Source organism: Mesoplodon mirus (genome assembly GCF_964341445.2).
Source record: "Mesoplodon mirus genome assembly, chromosome: 5".
NCBI classification, from domain to species: domain Eukaryota; kingdom Metazoa; phylum Chordata; class Mammalia; order Artiodactyla; family Ziphiidae; genus Mesoplodon; species Mesoplodon mirus.
In genome coordinates this window covers 176,672,913-176,686,497 of record NC_138980.1, presented here as the reverse complement: position 1 = coordinate 176,686,497, position 13,585 = coordinate 176,672,913, and the positions used below count along the sequence as shown (strand labels likewise).

Genomic DNA, 13,585 nt, shown 5'->3' with positions numbered 1-13,585 from the left:
AGACACAATTCCCAGGAAACACAGCAGGATTTGTTTAGGCCATGGGGGTTTCACGTACTCTAACTTTAGAGATTATGTCCCAGATTTCTTTTTTCGTCAACAACTTTACTGAGGTATAGGTTACATGATGTAACATTCACACACTGTAAGTGTACAATTCGATGATTCTTAGTAAATGTACAGAGCTGTGTGACTATCCGCACAGTGCAGTGTTAGAACATTTCCATTGCCCTGAAAAGTCCCACCTGCCCATTTGCAGTGCCTTCCAACCTGCAGCCCCAGCCTCAGGCAACTGTGCATCTGCCTTCCGCCTTCACAGGTTTACCTCTTCTAGACATTTCCTATAAATGGAATCATACAACATGCAGTCTTTTGTGACTGGCTTCTTTCACTAAAGCATAATGTTTCCAAGTTCACGCTTACTGAAGCCTCTATCAAGAGTTCATTCATCTGATTGCTGAATAGTAGTCCATTGTACGGCTAGACCACATTTTATTTATCCACTCATCTGTTTCAGCTTATTAAATCTATAAATCCAACTAAGTGACAAGGCTTATGGGCCTCATCGCAGAAATAAAATAAGAAAGGCTTCCCTAGTTCTAAAGTATTCTAGAATTTCTAAAAGTCTCTGTAATGTGTGAAAATACATCATGAGGATACAATACATTCCCTGGAATTTCTGTGCCTATGGGTGGGTGAGGGGAGGGGAGCTGGTCTCAATAAGTAAACAACATCCCTGAATTTCACTTTTTTATGTTTTAATAAACTATTTGAATACACATAAAGTGTTTCATGCTAATCTCCAAGTCCAGCAAGGTCATCAATTCATGGAACAAGCATTCACAATGGTGCAAATAGCCCTGTATTAGGATATGTGAAGTGCACAGTCCTTGGCTCACAAAGCCATCTTTATCTCAAGGCTGTGCAAATAAATCAGTTTGGGGGTATGTGAAACACCTTTCTCCACCTAAATAGTGTTCAGCTTCCACGGTTGGCCCCCAAAGTCTTAGTAAGGTCGCAGCCTTTATCCAGGACACTATATCGCAGTCTGTACTATTTATATACCACATAAAGGCATCTACCGATTCATTCACTCACCACACGTGTGAATCCAGGGCAGCCTGTGTGCCAGGCATTGTTTTAGACATGGAAGACTCACCAGTGGCAGCCTCATGTGGCTGCTAAGTTTCCATTCTGTGTTGGTGAAAGTCTTTAAGAAATACAGCGTGTTGGGTTGGAGCAACCCAACATCCTCATCACTCTGGTAGGGAAGTCCTTCCCCACTTCCTGGCTCCTCCTCCCCTCCTATCTTCTGGAGGACCTGCTTCTAAGGTGAGGGCCCCCAGGGACGATGCAGGCCTGGCATCCTGACCCACCACTGCTGCCTGGCCGTCTCCAAGTCCATCCACATGCTCCACCCGCATCCTCTGTGCAGGGCCCTCCCAGGACCTCTATCGGACACCCCTCAGTCACACGGGGACAGTTACGCCATGGTCAACTGCTGCTGGCTCACCATCCCTCTCCAGCTGGCCTGCAACCTGTCTAACCACCGCTGACATCGCTCCAGCACAGTAGGCGGGCCTGTCCTGTGGGGACCTCTCCCTGGCCATCAAGTGCTTCATTGGAGGACGAGGCCTCTCCCAACTGCCCTGCCCAATTAGGCAAGTACTCTATTAAAGCCTGGGTTTCTGGTAATTTATCCTACCCAGCTTTCCTAGCACTAACTTTCCCAACGTCAAGTCCACAGCTAGAACAGGCAGGAATTGACTTGACAGGCGTCTCAGAAGCAAATTCTTACTCAGTTCCCACATGTACCTCAACTGGCATGAACCATGGCTTAAGAGCAATGTCTGTTGAACAAAGAAAGGACGGTTAACATCCAGAGCAATTATTTTTGCTTTAGGCTACCAGTTACAAACAATGTTCTCAGCTTTACAATCGGTAAAGCTTTACAGCAGATCTAAATCTCAGCCCTGTAAAAGGAATCACAGAAGCAGGGTGTGATGCTAAAGCCCATTTGGCTGCAGGATGTCCAGCCATAAATGTCCCTGGCCTCTGTTGGGGACGCTGGCCTGGCACTGAGTGCTTGAGTAGTCCTGGCCGCGGGGCAGCTGCATCCTTGGTGGCTGACTGAGCACAGGTTTGGAAGCCTTCCCCAAGATGTGTCATATCTCCAGCTTCTTTTACAGAAAGGGAAGTTCTTTGTATGGAATTGTATTGGGGTCATTTGGTGAGAAACGGATCTCTTCCGGGAAGTTACAGCAGGCACTAACCATCTTATGTTTCTGCAGACAACGTACAGGAAATGGCTTAGCAGAATTTTTCTTACTGCTTTTTTTTTTTTTTTGACTCTGTTTTTCTTTGCATAGGCATATCATATATCGTTGCCAAATGTTGGGTGAATTTGAACTGATTGAAAGCGGCTCCATTTCCTGTGAACAATTTGTCCTTGCTCAATCCTGACTGTCACTTGCCTAGAACTTATTTAATTTCACATCTCAGCAAATACAGTATTATTTCTCCAGTAGAGTTGCCTTCTGATAGCATCAGTCTCCTGGTTATTTATCATACATATCTATAATTGAATTACCTATTGCAGTAATGTAATCTACTCTCAAATGGACATAAAAATGCAACATAAAATGAAATTGTTCCAATGTGTACCTCCTCATCATTCTACGTGAATCCTAGTGTAGCTGATTCCCCAGAGAGATGATGACAAGTAATGAATGACAGATGGGAAGATAAAGATTAGTGAGTTCATGGCCTTCCAGAAATAAAAGAAATTCACCCTCTAAAACTTTATTCTCTTTTAAAATATAGTGTTTTTCAATATTAATCAGGAAGCCAATTCTAGTACATGTAGGGAAAAAAAGAGTAAAGAATGGAATGATTTACTTTTTTCCAAATGCAACAGGACTAAGCTAATATATTTTAAAACTTAGGAAAGAGAAGTCAAGTGCTCAACTTTGCTCTTGTCAAACAACCATTAACCTTGGACAATAAAAGAAGGTAAAGAAAAAAAGACAACAGCAATTCCTTTGAGAAAATTTTCTGTTTTCTTGAGCCCACCATTGGGTTCATCCTATTTTAAATGTCACACCCCAGGGAACTATATAACTTGTCTTTGAAGTGGCTTCAGAACACTCTGTGAAATTCAGAGCCAAGTTTCCCTAGCTCTAGAACCTTTACATGGCAAAGATTAATTGTGTCAATACCAGTATGTTATAATAAGTTACTTATACTGGACCTTGGATCAAGTTTTCGTTTGCTTTGTTCTGTTTGGCATAAATTCTGAATCAAAACAAGTGTGTCTACGTATATTCCAGCTTACTTTAATTTTTTCCTCTTTTCTTGCCATTAGAAATTGATTCTATATATATCTAAGACAACCAGTACCCGATAAATTCATCAAAGAAATCAGTGATATCTTTATCAAGCACAACAAAAGCTGCTTCTTCAAACTGCTTCCCAATGAACTAGCGACTCCTCACCTGTTGAATTTATCTTTAAGATGCCACCAACTTGTGCAGGAATTAGAGACAGCAGATTGCCCCCTATCTACAGCTGATCGTTTCTACAAGGCAGCAAGCAGAGTGACAAAAGCCAGTAATTTTCAACAAAACTTCTGTATCTCAATTTTAAAAGGTTGCCAGAGACATATGTGAAAATGTCTACGTTATCAACAACAGTACACAAAGATAGTATAAACAGCTTAAAGTGCTTATGTGTACTCATCTTAGGACTCAAGAAAATCGTTCACTTTCTCTGTATAAATATGCAAATAGACGCGTGTGGGCAGAAATGTACCAGGTTCCACGCACACACTTTGCACGTCGGTGTAACTCAATTTGCTCCAGGGCAAAAGCTACATTTAAAAATTTTTTTATTTAACTCTAAACATAAAAACGTGTCACTTTGGTGTTATAATTATACTCTAAGCAATTTGCGTACCTGTAGCAACAATGTCAGGAGCATTTTTAAACACAAATATGGTATGATTTTAGAATCAAGAATTATGGGGGATTTACTGCAGGATGTGGGACTTTTCTCAAACACCTGTGCATAGACTACTCCAAAAACAGAATCCTTGACTCTGACGTATTATAAACTAATTGACTTGTTCTGTCTCACAAACTGGACGATTCTGTGATCCAAATTTCTTGTTACGGATTAGTTCCTAACCTTAGTTAACTCTAGAGTTACTGATCACTTGTTTACATAATGGAATATCTTTAGACCTTTGGCTGGACCTTTAATGAAGGTCTGTTCCCCCCTCCGCCACTTTCCCGTATGCATATCAGAAGCAAAGCCTTAATTTCAATGACTTTATAACAACAAAAACAGACATTTGGAATCATTCAAAATAATCACGAAGTTAATAAAAATTATGTAATGATTCAGCTAAGCAGCTTTCTCTAGTATCAGGGGCATATGAGACAGTTCCCAAGGAACCGGCATCTGTTATTTTGAGCAATTAGCATACAACACAGAGAAAAGTTTGCTGCTTTTTAACATCTCCGATCAAGAATCTAAAGTGAAGCAAGATTTCTCACTGCAAAGCTGTGAATGGGGATTCAGAAGGTCTACAAACGCTAAAACTTAAGCAAAAGTTTAGAACATGTGTAATTCATCATGCCCCACTGGCCGACGTCTTTTAACAGCCGCTGCGCTATATGTTTCTGTGTTTCATTCTATCCAGACATGGAGAAGAAATCATTTTAAAAGGAGACAGCAGTGAAGAGCACAGGTTTATTTTTACCAAGTTTTGAACATCTCAGAAACTTCTTTTGGACAAAGGCAAGCTTTACCACCCAGGAGACCAAAGTCTTTGCTCACAGCAGGAATCTCACAGCTGTTTGCCATTAAAACAACCAAATAAGTTAGTGTAGTTTGTAAAAGGCATAAAATGATTAGCATCATCCACCTTCTCCCTATTAAGGAAGTACATACAAGGCTAAAAGCATGTAAAAGCAGGTACCAGTTCATCACCCCCACAATTCCATGAGTGTGCAAATGATGAGCGTGACCCGTGCAGCCCTGTGGATGAGCTGCTATTTCGTGGCAAAGTTTCTGCAAGAAAGAAACTCAAGAAAAAAGAAATCTGCTTCAAGGGGCCCAAGCAGTTACATTTCAGACTGCTTTTTCATTTAAGACAAGCATGGGAAAAAATCTTTGGGGGTACAAAATCCCTGTTTCCTCCGCAGTAAACGTAGACATAGACAGGAATAGTTATTTAAATGATACACAAGTTAAGGTATTATCTGCTTGAACTGAAAGTGTGAATTGGTCACTCAAACTAGTGTATGATAAATTTTACCCTCTCTTCAATAATGAAAGTGGCATTAACTAGCAATTAATTTAACAATCCTAATTAGGTGTTAAAAATCTTCCCTGGTAAAGTCTGTTTTTGTCTTTCTGTGTCTCCTTAGGAAAGACTAACTCTATAATTAATAACATATCTGTCGTTTCCAAAGGTGACCATCGTGACAGAACTCTTCTGGATAAGCTAACTGTGACATACAATTGTTTTGCTTAAATACGAGATTCAACATAAACCTCAATTTAAAAAAAAGATGCGACAATTATTTGTAACTCCTGGCATTTTAACTAATGTGCACCTGAGAACTTAATGTCAATATTAAACATAACTCACCTGATCTTCACTCAATTTCGATTTCTTTCTGAGTAAATACAGCGGTCACAGGGAGGAAGACAGATGCACAAACAGGAACCGTTTACAAGGATACGTTTGTCTCTGAAAGGAGTCTTTCTACTTAAGGGCCTTGAGTTTGGAAACCACCTTTCCTGTCCCTTCTTCTAACAAGGCTGACAGCTCCCTCAGGTCAACAGACCAACTCCTCCACCACCCTCCACCTCTGTGAAATCACTGCAAGATCCGCCTGGTCTCGCTCTGCTGACTCGGACCTCCACCCACTCACCCAGCACCGAGTGCTCCTAGCATCCTCTCGCCCTCTTCCTGCGCTCGCTCTCAGCGCCCCCTGCCGGGGATCCCGGGGACGCCGCAAGCGCAGGAAAGTTAAATACCAACTCTGAACAGCCGCATCCAGGTACAAAGCAAGGAAAGGGCGAGGAGGTGAACGCGCTTCCCGCCAAATCCCGGGGAATCGGGATCTGCCTGCGCTAGGCCGGGCACCGAGCGCCGCGGGGAGCGATCCCGGGGAGATCACTCCTCGGCGGCGGCTCCATCGCACGTCTTCCCTCCGGCGCCCAGATCTACCTCCGGCCCCGAAATCCTGAGCCAGGGGATGCGAAATCATGGAGCGGCGTAGAGACGCCCGCGGAAAGGGACTGGCCTGGCTACAGAACATGGAGCAAGTGGTTCCCCAGGCCCCTGCATCCCTGGCCACGGCGTTCAGGGCGACCGCCAGCCTCAGTCTCCCTCATTAACCAAAGCGCTCGGTGGAGTTGAGCCCAAGTCCCACCGCCTCCCGGGTTCTCGCGAGCGCCGCAAAGCCCCAGTAACTCGCCCAGAAAAACCTTGCCCCAGGCGGCGATTACCGGACTGCGAAGTGTCGGCCACTGGGACCCCTGCCTGTAGCTCCCGACGATGCGAGCCTGGACACGCGCCGGCTGCGTGCAAAGACCTCCACTGCGCACCTTATGGAGGTGTTGGGTAGGGGTGCCCTCTCTCCCACCGCCCGGACGCCCACCGGGTCGCTTCCGCTCCTTAACCTCTGCACACTCAGACCTCTGCAAAGGCAGAGACACAAACTTCCAACCCGTGTACTAGCTCAACTGTGCGCGCCCCTGCACTGACGGTAGTCCTGACCCTGCACGCGGGCTGCCCCCCGCCCAGTGCTTGCAGATCGACCCGGCCCAAGATCGACTCGACCCACCCGCCGGCCACTGCCGCCCTCGGGCCCTGGCCCCAACGGTGCTCGGTCGGGGCTGCGGCTACGGCCACACGGGGACGGGGCGGGGGGTCGCTCACCAGGTGGGAGGCGCGCTCCTCGTGCCAGTATCCAGCGCCGGGGACCCGGAGCGGCTCTGAGGGTCTTCTTCAGCGCCCGGCGAGGGAAGTCGAGGCAGCAGCCGCCGCCCCCCGCCACTTGCCCAGAGCCAACCCCAACTCGCTGCGCTCCGGGCTGGGGCGCCGGCTCGAGCGCCAGGCGCACCGTCCCCGGGCGCACGGCCGGACCGGGGTTGAGCAGGTTCGCGCCCAACGGGGTCGTCGGGCGAGGAGGCAAATTCGGGTGCTCCAGCCAGCTCCGCAGAGGAGCCCGAATAGGAGAGGGGAGCCCCTCGGATGGGCCACAAGGGCCGGGCCGCCCCAGCCGAGAGAAGTGGACGGTGGGGGCCGCCGCCGGGGAGGGACCGCGAGCGGCCGGGGGCTGCGGAGCCCACCCGCGGCGGGAGTGCGGCGCGCGGGAGCGGACACAGGGAGAGCAGCCGCCGCCAGCGCCGCCTTCCCGGCGAGTAGAGCTGCGAAGGGAGCACGGCCCGGGAGCGCGGGACCGCCTCGCCCCGCCCCCGGCCCCGCCCAGGCCCCGCCCCCGCCGCCGCGCCTCCTCCTCCTCCTCCTCCTCCTCCTCCCAGCCCGGCTGAAACCCGAGCGCCCCACCCGGTGCCTGACCTCCCTGGGCCCCTCCCCTGACACCTCCCCTTCCCGGGACCGGACCCCCTCCGCTCCCCCGGCGTCCCCCTGGACTCCAGGGGCTCCACTGCTGCCTGCCCAGTGCGACTGCGCCCGAGCGTGGACTTTCAGGGACGCCCTCTCCCCCGCCTTGCAGAGACTTTCTGTAGCTCCTCCGCCCCCGGTCCCGCAGCTCCGACGTGGCTGCTGCGGGGGGAGGGGGCCGGGGGAGAGTGGAGGGGCGGCATAAAGGGCCGGAGGCAGCGCGGGCGGAGACCCGAGATGTGGCGCGTCCACTCCGCCGGCCTCAGCTCCAGGTACGTGCACGTCCCCCGGCTGAATCCGGCCGTGTGATGAGAGCGGGGGCAGGGGCCGCGGGGTCCTCCCGACTCCGACTCTGTGATTTTGTTCTTTCTGTGCAACATCCTCCTGCGCGCTCTGAGCTGGAAACTTCTTAAAGACCGAGGGAGTTGCTGCGGGTTCTTGGAGGAGCGATTTGGGGGTGCGCCTCCCGGCTAGATCGGGTCAGTTTCAGCAGAGTTGAGTTAGAGAAACGAACAGATGCGGCGAACCAGGGAGGCAGGTCAGGGGGTCCCCAAATGGCCACAATGAGCGTTAAGAGAGGGGCCCCCAGATGGACAAAGTCATCTCGTCCAATTATGGGGCAAATGTTACTGATACTTGCTGCCCTTTTGCCGAATCTTTCGCCTTTATCGAGCGAGTACTCAGGTGAAAAGATTCGTAATTGGAAAGCAGAGTACCTTTCAAGACTCCTGGAATTTGTTGCAAAATTTGTTGAAACTCTGTTGCAAAACTTCGGTAGGGAAAGCTGTAGGGTCGCGCCTGACCCTTTCCTTCTGGATGGGGGTGGGGAACAGTCTCTCTGGGCCCTTTTTTCTCCATCTCGGCCTCAAAGGGTGGCTTTCAAGTTTCCCTTGCGTAAGGAAACTCATGAACGTCCCCACCACGACCCTCTTACCGCAGTGACAATGGAAAGCTCTACGGCCCACATTCACACAGCCGCTTCAGGGCCAGTGGCCGGGTCTTGGGATTCCCGATAGTGGGAGTGGCCCAGCGTGCCCAAGACTGTGCCCTTGAGTTCAGCTACAAGACAAAGAACCCATCTCTGGCTGCAAGGTGTCATGGCTCCCGCTGTAGCCACGCAGATCCAAGAGAAAAACAATCGAAAAACAAATTGACATTGATTTGTCTTTATTTTCTAGAAATATTTTTTTAATAAAAGAATTAAATGAAAGCAGTTCCGCAGGTTTCCATGGAAGCTCAGCCCAGCCTCAGAACTCCAGTCTCTCTGTAGCGCTGGTGATGGAGCTGCTGTGGGTACTCAAGGCCTCACTCGGATTTCCTTTAAGATGTCCGGAGGAAATGTCAGTAGCTGGGCGGGTCTCGGAGGTGCATTCTTCCTTGGGTTGTGCTGGGAGCGCTCAGCCTGGTGCCTGGCAGCTGCCGGGCTCCTGGGGCCTTAATGGAAAGCTTAATACGCCTCCTTCTGTGCTTGACACGTGGGGCACTAGCTCCATTCCCGACATTCCGATTCTCCTGTCTACGTGGCACGGAGGCCCAGGAGCGCTCCCCCGGGAGGAGGAGGCTGGCCAAGGTCTAGCCCGGCTGCTCTGTCCCTGGGGAGGTGGGGAGGGGAGGGAGGACACTGTCTTACACCTGACCTTGCAACCCTTGGGTGGATATGCCGACCTTGTATCCTCCAGACGCCAGGGCAAAGGGAGAAAGAAACTAGAGCCCAAATGTGTTTAACTACTCCTTGTACTTTGCCCCTCAACACTACAGTTAAAGGCGTTAAAAAAAAAAAAAATTCTCTGCATATAGAGAGCTAAGCAGTGGGAAGGAAGTAGCTATCTACTCCATAACCCAGGAGGGCTAGTATCATTTAACTCAATAAGTTATGTAACTTTATGTGTATGTTTGGGGGGGGTCGATTTTACAGGTACTTTACAGACTACACCAAAGCATTATTAAAATATGTATTTTTAGTGATAATGAATTACAAATACATTAATAATAAAAATGAGGAATGGGAGAAACCAAATAATAATTTAGGGTGCATCCTTAGTTTTAAAGCAAAATGGAACTAAACTGAAGTCATGATTTTGCCTTGTGACCTGGAGAAAGTTCCTGAACTTTTCTGAGGTATAGTTTCTTCATCAGGAGCTTAAACAAATCTGATGTTACATAGGTCCTCTGTAAACATTAAAGGAAAAAGAAAGTGACATAAGTGAAATACTCACCTAGGGCCCAACACAGAAGTAGGCTCTCTACAACAAAAATTATTTAAAAGAATCCACAGGTGTTTCCTTTTTCCACATGCAATTTCTGGGATTTTTCCTTAGAACTACTCACTGAAGAAATTCTGGCATTAGGCTGCTACACATCGCAGCCAAGACTGGAGGTGATCATTTCAAAACAAAACTGTTTAGTTCTCTTCCTTTAAAAATAAAATCATAGCTTTCCCTAAACTGTGTTAGGTAAGCCATGCAGTTAATGTAAAAGAATAAGAAATCCAACTAAACATGTGGTGGAAATGATGAATTCTGGGGCGCTGATTCATGTGATTTGAAAAACGCCATCCATTTCCTGATTCACCTCAGTTTCTGGGTGAAACTATGAAGGATCTCTTATGTCTCTGAAATAAGTAATTGATTTTGTCTTGTCTTTTCTTCCCTCCCTTGTGCTTGAATTCCAGCCACATGGTTAAACTGCCAACTTAGAGGAGAGAAGCCAGGAGGGGGCTGCAGAGAACATCACCCAGAAGAGATCATGATGCTGCTGTGGGTCACAAGTGACCTTAAAGGGAAACCTTGTTGTTTGTGATCCTTACAATGTGATGAGATTATATTAATATCATGAAAAACTTCAGCCCAGAAGTTGTGACTCTAGACATTTACATCATAACTGGATTTTCCTACCAATGAGGCGGGTACACGTTACAATCACCATCAACATATGTTCTCTTTTCACCCCTATTTTCCTTCTTTTAGATCCATGGCATTTAAGAATTGAAACAACTGCTGGATCATCTGATCAACTCCATCAGTTTTTTTTCTTAAAATGGCCAAACATTGATAAAAAGATATCTGTTTGAGCATCACTAAAATTGCTCAATGCTGCTTTTTGTTCACCAATTTTAAGTATTTGCAAGACCCATGATTAAGGTTGCAGGTGACATTGGGATGCTCCCTAGAATTTTTACAGATGAAGAATCGCTGAGAAAGGAGAGTTCAGTGAGTCATCAGCTCCTACTCACATCCCTTGAGCTTCCCCAGAAACTCTTTAGGTTTTTTTTAACCCAAGAAACGCTCACTCCCCTTTTAGTGTAGCAGCCCACTCCCCTGGCAGAGGTAAGCAGACCAGTTTTATTCAAAAAAAGCAGCCCAGAAACTAGGACAGAATAGAAAGAATAGTTATGGCACATCTGAGAATGAGCATGGCATGGGACAAAGTGCAATTTCCTGGACCTTAAATGGAAGGACCAGGTCAACCACGTGGGCACCAGTGCTCTGCCAGTCTGTGTACTGGACATTCCATTGTGTCCCCTTCTCTGAAGTCTCAGTTTCCACCCAAGTCCATCCAGGGCCTGCTTCAAGCTTCCCACGTCTGGTCAGGCGAACATGCTTTGCCACTGCTGGTTGTTCCATGCAGGTTAGTACAGAGTAACCCGGCCCTCGCCCCATCCAAGTGAGCTCTGCTCACCAGTGAGCTCTCTTGATCTAACTTCACAGGTGAAAACCACCTTCCCAGACCTCACAGCCACGTTCAAGGGAACAGCCTGCTTGAAATCTGTCTACTGCGGACCTCAGCAAGAACTCAAGGATACAACAATCAGAGCATATATTCAACAAGAAATGCTCACTTATTTTTTACTTAGAAAAGCTTAGTAATTAATCTCACTTTCAGTAAGGGTCTATTAATAAAAGATGTGTTTTACCTCAGCTATGTATCCAGAAGACCGAAGTATTCTAGAAATCTGAAGTATTTTTCCTTGTGTTTATGGTTAAATGTCTAGATATATTTTCTAGCAACCCACTTTCCTTAAAATAAAATCGGTATGCTCAAAATACCTCAAGTCGCCTTTTTATAACCATTGTATGGGTGTGGGGCGGGGGGAAATGCTAAGTTTAAAAGATTGCGGGAATACCTAGAGGAAATGCAAATGGTTTGCAGCATGGAGATAAAACACTCCTGAGTGTAATTTTCTGACATTGAGCCTTGTATATATCTTGAGTATCTATAAGCAAAGAAAGACTGTACTTTTAAAAAAATATATATGTTTGATACTTATTAATCAATGTCCTCTATATCCCTCTGTCTTTGGAAATAGAGCTTTGGTGGGGAAATAAGTACCTTTGGGAATATATTTTAAAAAATAATGCTTATCCTACATAGATTTAGAAACACAAATTAGTCTGTTTTAGTTTATTCCATCATTTATGAGGGAGATCAACTCATACTTATCTTTAGTTCAATGAAAAGGATATCTACTAAGTGAAATTACGCCAGTAGGCAAAGTGTCTTCTGAAGCAAATCAGCAGGAAGATGAACTGTTAAGGATCCTGTCGCACCATCTGTCAGATCTCATTTCAGACCCTCCTTTCCATTCCTGTTAGTGTTGCCTTAATGCAGAATGTCAACTTCTCTCACCCAGAATACCAACCCCTCCTCTTACCTGTCTCCCCGTCACCCCTAGTCTATATCACTACACCACAGTGATCATCTGCAAACAGCAACCCCTGCCCCCATCACCCTTAATAACACAGACCCCCTGATTATATTTAAACTGCAATCTTCCTGGCTTTGAAAATAAATTTTTTTGTCTTGCACCTAGGTTTGACCATGGAACTTAGCCATGACAAATAAGATGTAAGTCCCTGGGATTCCAAGGAAGGCTTCATAAAGAGGGGCAACACCTACCTGGGTGTACCCTTTCTTGCCCTTCCCTCCCCTTTCCAGATTCCTGCCTGGAACTTGGTAGTGATAGTTGAAATTCCAGCCACCATCTTGGACTTGTAAGTTAACCTCAGGATATAAGCCATGAGCTAGGGATAGTAAAGCTGGGAAGAAAAAAAAAAAAGGCCTGAATCCCTAGTGACTTTACGGAGGCTCCTTATCAGCCCGGGATTGCTACCTGCAGACTTCATAACATGAAAAAGAAATGACTTTCCCTTCTGTTTTATCCATCATTGTCTCTATTCTGCTTTTTGCAGAAGAATGGGATTTCTAACTGACAGAACACGTAAGACTCTTCCAGATCCAGCATCCCTGCAGGTTCATCTCTCAGCATTACCACCCATGCAGCCCTCCTTCTCTCCATCCCTCCCTCCCACACTGCTTTTCTGCTTTCAGTATAGCTTGTTGCCTGGCATGTGCCCGGCACTTGGATGCAGGTTGAGTAGAAGGGAGAGCAGCACAGCCAATGCCTGCCCTTTCAGAATTACCTTGGGGAGGTGGGAATCAATGACTGATCTCACAAGTATGTCAGCATAAGCCCTGGGAAGTGCTATGAAAGGCAAGTTTAGGAGTATCTGCTTTAGTCTGGGGAGTCAGAACAGGCATCATTGAGAAGGTGGCATTTGAGCTGACATTGGAAAGATGAGTAGTGACTAACAAGAAAATGGGGGAAGAGAGTAAGAGTCCAGGAAAAAGCAGAAATATTTAACTTTAGAAGTTAACTCATACATAGTTGTTAAAATATCAAGGATAGTAATCATAATTGCAAAAGAACAGCCACAGATACAATCTTCTAAAACAGTAGAGAGGAAAGAAGATGAAATAAAGACAACTTGATCAATCCAGTAGAAGGCTGGAAAGGGAATGAAGACAACTGTAAAGAAAAAAATTGTAGAAAGAAAAACTAGAGGAAATTAAGTAAATATATAAAATCTAGTTATATCAGAAAGCACAATAACACAAAGGGAAAAATACACCAGACAAACATCAGTCAGAATAAAGCTAGTTTAC

The 13,585-nt window shown here is 46.5% G+C and overlaps 1 protein-coding gene and 1 long non-coding RNA gene across 4 annotated transcripts in view; one reads left to right on the top strand and one right to left on the bottom strand.

Annotated features, from left to right (window-relative positions):
- Window positions 1-7,359, bottom strand: part of SEMA5A (semaphorin 5A) — a 492,799-nt gene extending 485,440 nt beyond the window's left edge. For all 3 annotated transcript variants that reach the window (XM_082622624.1, XM_082622623.1, XM_082622626.1), the window contains exon 1: window positions 6,956-7,359. The gene's annotated coding sequence lies outside the window, so the exon portion shown is untranslated. The remainder of the gene's footprint in view (window positions 1-6,955) is intronic.
- A 238-nt stretch (window positions 7,360-7,597) lies between these two features.
- Window positions 7,598-11,754, top strand: LOC309804349. Its single transcript, XR_014294114.1, has 3 exons — window positions 7,598-7,914; window positions 10,314-11,269; window positions 11,350-11,754. It is a non-coding gene; the product is annotated as an uncharacterized lncRNA (long non-coding RNA).
- The last annotated feature ends 1,831 nt before the right edge of the window (window positions 11,755-13,585 follow it).